This window comes from Poecilia reticulata, linkage group LG19 (assembly GCF_000633615.1).
Source record: "Poecilia reticulata strain Guanapo linkage group LG19, Guppy_female_1.0+MT, whole genome shotgun sequence".
In the NCBI taxonomy this organism is placed as follows: Eukaryota; Metazoa; Chordata; class Actinopteri; order Cyprinodontiformes; family Poeciliidae; genus Poecilia; species Poecilia reticulata.
This window is the reverse complement of record NC_024349.1, coordinates 1810278-1817393: the sequence shown is the minus strand read 5'-3', so window position 1 is coordinate 1817393 and position 7116 is coordinate 1810278. Positions and strand designations below refer to the sequence as shown.

The following is a 7116-nucleotide window of genomic DNA, read 5'->3' as shown; positions in this document are numbered from 1 at the left end:
GACCAGAGGACCAGAAGACCAGAGGACCACAGCCTGAGCAGAACGTCGCCCATCGCTGCGTTTGCGTTGCCGTTGACCTGCATGTTATTATTTACATCCGGAAATTGCTGGAGAGCAAAAACACGATTCTTTTGCAGCGTGACCGTTTGTTGCCGCGGTGACGCGGTTAAACAGTTTAATTAACTAAATGAAACCTGGAGCTGATGCTGGTGTGGATTCAGTGCAGTGAACCACAGCAAAGGAGAAAAATAACGTAGAAAAACCGTTTAAAAAAGCTGAAAACCACCGGTGCTCTTTTTTCTCGCTCCCTGTGTCGGCTACGCTAAGGCAGACTCGTTGCCATAGCAACTGACTGACAACAGCTCCGTTAATTTATCAGGATTCAACACCAAAAAGCACAAACATTCAGTCCGTTACAGTTTTATGTTTTCAGGCTCGATGTTTATTTTGTGATTATTAATAAGTGATTGTTGTTGTAGATTAGCTGCCGCTGCTATTAGCTAAGCTAACACAGCGGTGGTTGATTAGCTAATTAAAACACCTGCTGTACTGATTAATTTGTCAGAGTTGATTATTAGTTTGCCTTTTTTTAATAACTAAACCGAAACAACAAATTCTGCAGCCCATCTACATGTTAAAGTCGTCATAGTCAAGCTAGCACAACTGACCTCCTTCCCTTTTTTCTTAATTAGCACCGTTTCCTGACCTTGTCATCGAGTTGTTGTAATGTAACCAAGCACTGCGTCCATTTTTCTTTCATATATCAGGCGTACATTTAAGATTTAGTGCAGTGGTTCTTAACCTCTTTAGAGGTACCGAACCCCCCAGTTGCATATGGGGATTCACCGAACCCATCTTATTCCAACCTCCGAGACACAAAATACTAAAATACTTTACTGTGTTACCACCCCCACACCACTAGAGGCAGTAGCAACCCCGAAACGATGCGACTAAGGAGCAGATTTAGACTATAGAATTTGGTAAAAACGGTGAGTTTTGTTAAAGTAAATAAAGACACAAGTTCAAATCCCTGCTGAGAGTGGAGCTCCTTCAATCAGGGCTCCTCCGCAGCTCTGATTGGCTAAGCAATGNAGCAATGTAACGTGATCCTCTGATTGGCTAAGCAACGTAACGTGATCCTCTGATTGGCTAAGCAATGTAACGTGATCCTCTGATTGGCTAAGCAATGTAACGTGATCCTCTGCAGCAAGTGATGGCAAAGCGGGGCGTCATCACGACTTTACACARGTGTGTCTTTACCTCCGCSGCAGASGCTCCGCCGAACCCCTGAGACCGACTCACCGAACCCCTGGGGTTCGACCGAACCCAGGTGAAGAACCACTGATTTAGTGCATTTTGTTGACACCAGCTCAAACCAATGCTAGTCATTGTTAGCAAGCAGCCTTTTGCCCTCCAGCAGGAAGTTGTGGGGCGGGATCTTGTGATGTCACACTCCAACGGGTCTATATAAATCACGCCGTGCTGCTTTCGGCCCAACTGTAACATAAAAACACCAAACTGCGCAGAGAGCCGAGTCGTTTTACCTTAAAAGCATTTCCTGTTCATCTAAGCAGTGAAATCCCCGGTTTTTCCATGTTTCCCACTCTAACCGATCACCTGGAGATGTTTGGGGAAATTTCCATGAGGTTAGGTTTTACATTCACTGTGGGATTCTGGCATCTTTCTGGGGTTTCCAGGAACAAAACATCATTGCCTACAATGACGGTGTTTATTTACGCCAGCTGTTTGAGACGGAAAAAAAATGATCCAGTTGTTTTCTACGGTATACACTAAAAAAACCCACAACCAATCACAGCCAGAAGACATTTTCTATGGAGAAAATAAGATAAACTCTGTTTAAAAGGGGTAAAAACTGTTCACTATGAAGGAAACTGACCATGATTTTTACTGAACGCCCTTCAAAATAAGCATTTCTACAAAATGCTGCAAAAACTATAATTAAATGAATATATAAGGTTTTTAAAAATCATTATTCTTTTGTTAAAACGTTTTAAATAAATATATCAAAGTGACAAAAGAAGCCAAAACACAGGAAGTTCCTGCATTCCAGCACAGCAGCTCCATTTTCAGCACAGCCTCCATTTTACTGATGAAAAGTCCTAAAGGCACCCAGCTGTGACCTTTGACCCCAGCTGCCATAATTAGGTTATATTTGGTGCTGCTGACCACATAAAGGCAATGGATATTAAAACACACACATGATGAGTCTTTTTAAATGGAAATGTGTAACAAAGAGTCGGAGATGAAACCGATGCACTGCAAAAACACAAAATCTTACCAAGTAGTTTTAGTCAAGTTATAGTTCAAATATCACTTGAAATAAGACTAAACTAACTTAGAAATAACTTTTCAGGAACATATAGGAGCTTGATTTAATTAAATAATTTGATTTAATTAAATAATTCCTTAATATTGATTTTACAAAGTACGAGCTGAACTCACTTAAAAAAAATATAGTTGTTAGTGGAATACTCTGCTAATGGAACCAGCCCTATTATTTACTTAAATCAAACTCCTATATGTTGCTGAAAAGTTTGTCTTATTTTAAGTGTACTAAATTATTAGCATTATAACTCAACCAAAAATATTTGGTAAGATTTTGTGTTTTTGCAGTGTTTGCTCTTTTTTTTATCTTTAATCTAAATTTGTAGGGACATTTACTATATCCTTCTTTAGTATTCTTACATCTGTAAGTAATTTTGTGGTAGAATCACTGAAAAAACAAAGAAAATATCACCAACTATTTTTGTCTAATCCTTTTTTTAATCAGTATTTGCAAATTATTAACATAAAACAAACTTTTCTTGCTGAAAAGTTACTCCTAAGTTTTGTATTATTTAAAATGCACCGAGATATTTGCGCTGGAAATATCTACTTAGTAAGATTTTGTGTTTTTGCAGTGCATCCTGAATCAGGCCTTGAACAATGGAAAAACACAAAGTATTACTACGTACTGTGTTGTACTGTAGTCTAGTCATTTAAATAATACAAAACTAGCTGTAGCTTTTCATGAAGATACAGAAACTTGCTTTAAGTCAATATTTCATTAATATTGATGAAAAAATCAGTTCCATTGCAAAAAACACTTGATAAAAAGTTATTTTAAGTTAGTTTAGTCTTATTTCAAGTGTACTAAGATACCAAACTTGCTTGGTGAGTTCGTATTTCCGCACTGTGAGAAAGTTGGGACTTTTACATTTGAGATGTTTCATGTGAAATGAACACAAACCTCTTTAAAAGTTATTGCATCCCAGAGGAGACACTTGAAGGGGACGTGAAATGATCCATCAGATGTTGGGGAAACTCTCAGGGTGTCGCTGCGCAGTTCCAGCTGTGTCCGCCATTTTCTCCCTCACTCCGTTTATCTGCGCCAGGCCTCCGCTTCCCGCCGGGCTACACGACGGAGATGAGAAATGTACTGTTACACAAACAAACACAAGCCTCAATGGCCGTCCTGAGACAGCGTAATGGGAGCGCAGGTGTCGGTTTTCACATGCGGCTCTCATGGGGGCAGAAACATGCTAAACATTAGCATAGCCTGCGAGCCTCACCTGCAGGGAGAGGCGGGAACATGTCCGCGCCGTCGCTCTCACCACACGGAAGCAGCTCCGCTAGCACGATTCCTAGAAAATTAGCTCTGACGTTGGTGAACAATGGACCTTACCACAGGGGCCGCGTTTCATTGGCTAATGCCCATTTCACGTCACAGCGCAGCTATCACGTGGGTTACCGGCTCACAAACTCATGCTAATGTACATTGTGGACTAGCAGACCGACAAAGTTTTGCGTCAGGACTCGATAAAGAATGGTTCTCCACCATCAGTGGAGTATCTGTACAGGCGATGTCAGGTATCCTGATCGTGTTTGTGGAACTAAAATTCACAGATTTCCAAAATCTGAACCGGAAAGCCTTGCTTGGATCAAAGCTTGTGCACGACCGTCGTAGGATCATTAAGAACAAAGTGTCTGCTGGCGTAAGTATTATTGCTTTGCTTTCTTTGTGTTTAGTGAATAAAAAAAAATAAAGTCAATAATAAACACATCCATTATGAAAACCTTTTAGCCAAGTACAGCATAATGGCAGTACCGATACAACTTCTACATCCTGAAGCCTGTCTGTTACAGCCTTACGTTAGCTGAACAGATCAATATGCAATGTGTACCGTATCTGACATACATTAAAGATTTTATTTCACCTGAAAAGGCTTTTTACTAAACTGTAATCGTGTTAGCCACGCTAGCACCGAGTACGGAGTATCAGGCCTAGGTACATTCGAACCCTCTAAACCATGAATGCCTGACTTACCCAGCTTTGTAAGAACAACAGGCATCAGCGATCTTGTCCACAGCTATATTTATGCTGAGGGTCTGAGGATCTGCTGTTTTCCTCATCGACTGGTAGCATTTAGCTGCAACTCGCACAATGTTGGAGGCATCGCGTGGCTCAAACATCTTGATGTCGTCTAAAAAGATGACATGAACTTGTTGGTTCCCTTGTCGTGGCTGATATTTTGTGAAAATCCGGCAGAAATGCTAAACTAATCGACTCAGAAATACTCTGCAGTCAGTCGAAATGAAAAATGCCATGTTTACACATAGAAGCTAAGCAMCGCGAGGCTTTGTTTGTGAGACATGAAGTCACATGGGACTTTTGAGGGGCGTTTCTGGGCGGAGCTTGGTAAGGTCCATTGGGACGAACGGAGTTTGGAAAAGTTGCAAAATGCTACGGATAAAACCTCACAGCTGCTGATGTGAACATGTCTCATTAGCCTCTGAATATTTAGCATAAAGCTAAATATTTAGCTAGCAAACAACGTGTGAAGCTAAAGAGAGCTAAATATCTAGTTTAAAGCTAAACATTTAAGCTAAATACTTCACCAACTTGCTAAAAATCCAATTATTTAGCAAGTTAACTGTGATCTTGATAAATACTTAGCAAGCTAACTAGTTTAAAGCTAAATATTAAGTATTAAACTAATTAGTTTAATGCTTAATAAAGCAGGGATTTAGCTAGTAAGCTAAATAATTAGATTGAAACAAAACATTTAGCAAATATTAAGTTTGAATTTAGTCTAAAGCTAAGTATTTATTTAGCAAGCTAAATATTTCGCTTCAAATTAAATATTTAGATTCAAACAAAAATAATAAGGTAGCAAGTTAAATATTTGATATGAACTTAAATATTTAAGTTCAAAATAAATATTTAGTTAGTAAGCTTATTACTTAGCTTTAAAATTATTTAGATTCTAACTAAATATTTTAATTAGAAGTTAAATAGTTAGCTTAAACTATTTAGTAAATATTTAGATTTTGAGCTAAATATTAAGTTTGAAACTGTGATCTTGATAAATTAACAAATAACATTAAGAGGATATGGCTTTGCCAAATGAATCTCCAAACAAGCTAAATAAAAATATCACTGTTATTTTTTTGAAGCTAAATATTTAGCTAGCAAGCAAATTCAAAGTACTGCTGCAGATTCCTGAATGTGTCCTGCCTGCCGGGGTCTAAAATCTCTTTCATAAGCAGATAGATTATTATAAAACAAACAGCAGAGATTCCAGATCAACCAGATTAGCAGAAACCATGGGAACAAGGACATCTCCATTTCTCAGGTCAGTCGGTTTTTCCATCAGGGCATTTCTGGCTGCGTGACGCTGCTGTGCTGAGGCTTTTCTGGATATTCAACACCAGCTTTCCCTGCAGGCATCATGTAAAAGACATGAATGAATCAGAACAACTTGCTGACAGGAAAGTTCAGAAACAGTGTTTGGTTGTGTAACATTGAGAAAAGGTCAACAACAGGAGAATGTCGAGGTTCTGTAAACACGACCAGCACCAAACGGCCCTCCATCCTCTCTGTGTACAGAGGCTCTGTTTGAAGACGCTCCCATTGGCGCAGTGGTGGGAACGCTGGGAGCCGAACTTCAGCGGGAATCTGGTTCACTGGTCAAAGGATGGAGGGACAGGCAGGCAGTGTTTCCCTGCAGTCAAAGATGGCATTGTTCTGGACCCAGAGCTGGAAACAAACAGGTCTGCTGCTTCACGTAAACCTCCGACTGGCCATCCAAGATTTCTGTCTGAAAACCCAAAATCAGTTCTGGACCTTTTCACATTTCGCCTCAGAACAACAAACCTTAATGCGTCCTGCTGGGATTTCACAGAATGAATGTACAGTAATTATTATGGGATAAAAAACGTACCAAGAATGTTTAGTCTTGTTTCTACTGCACGTCTTAGTACACTTGAAAAAAGACAAAACCAGTTTGATAGTAACTATTCAGCAAGACAGAGGAGTTTAAGTTAGTCATTTCCAAATATTGTTTTTTTAAAAAGTTTTCCAAAGAATGTAACATGGAAATAATCTGTCAGTGGAATTAGCAGATAAATATTCAAGAATTACTGATTCAAACCCTTTGAGCAACCGGTTCCCCTCCTCGCCTGTGGGGGCGCTGCAGCAAAAAACACTGATGAAGAAAACACTAAGTGCAACTTCCTGCTTTACAAAATATAAATGGAGTAGTAAATGGAGCAGTGTCAGATATTAGCAGTTGGAGGATTTCTCTTTTCTCTTCTGGAGCCATTTCTCCTGTTAGCACTAGGCTAGCATGTTAGCTTTGGTTGGATTTACCCAGAATGCTCTGCACTGTAGTCAGCTTCCTGCTTTTGGAGCGGCCTCCGGTCCACTTGGCGTTCTCATATGCATTCAAACCGGACCAGAGTTCACTTCAACCGAACCGAGACCAAGGTTTAGAGGACCAGAGTCCGATTCACATTCACGCCTCCCCAGATGAACCGGACTTCCTGTTAAAGCGGACTGGAGTTGGGTCAAAACAACTGAACATCCTTACTAGTCTTTTGATGTAAAATGTAAGGCTGTCTTATCTAAACAGCACTGGAGGCTGTGGTTCTGATCCAGTCTGCGTTGGACTGCAGCTCAGGTCAAGTTGAGACCAGATGGTTTCTGTCAGCCTTCGTTGCAAGAGACGCATTAATGAAAGCATTCACACCGATACTCGTGATAAAATGTGCGGACGCTCATCCTGCAGCTTTAAACTTTAAACTCTGCAGCTTTAAACTTTAAACTCTGCAGCT

The 7116-nt window shown here is 40.0% G+C and overlaps 1 protein-coding gene across 1 annotated transcript in view; it reads right to left on the bottom strand.

Annotated features, from left to right (window-relative positions):
* stub1 (STIP1 homology and U-Box containing protein 1) overlaps positions 1-3666 on the bottom strand; it is a 24381-nt gene extending 20715 nt beyond the window's left edge. Inside the window, exons 1-2 of the mRNA XM_008436370.2 lie at positions 3573-3666; positions 3251-3414 (exon numbers count right to left, since the gene is read on the bottom strand). The gene's annotated coding sequence lies outside the window, so the exon portion shown is untranslated. The remainder of the gene's footprint in view (positions 1-3250; positions 3415-3572) is intronic.
* Positions 3667-7116: the final 3450 nt, after the last annotated feature.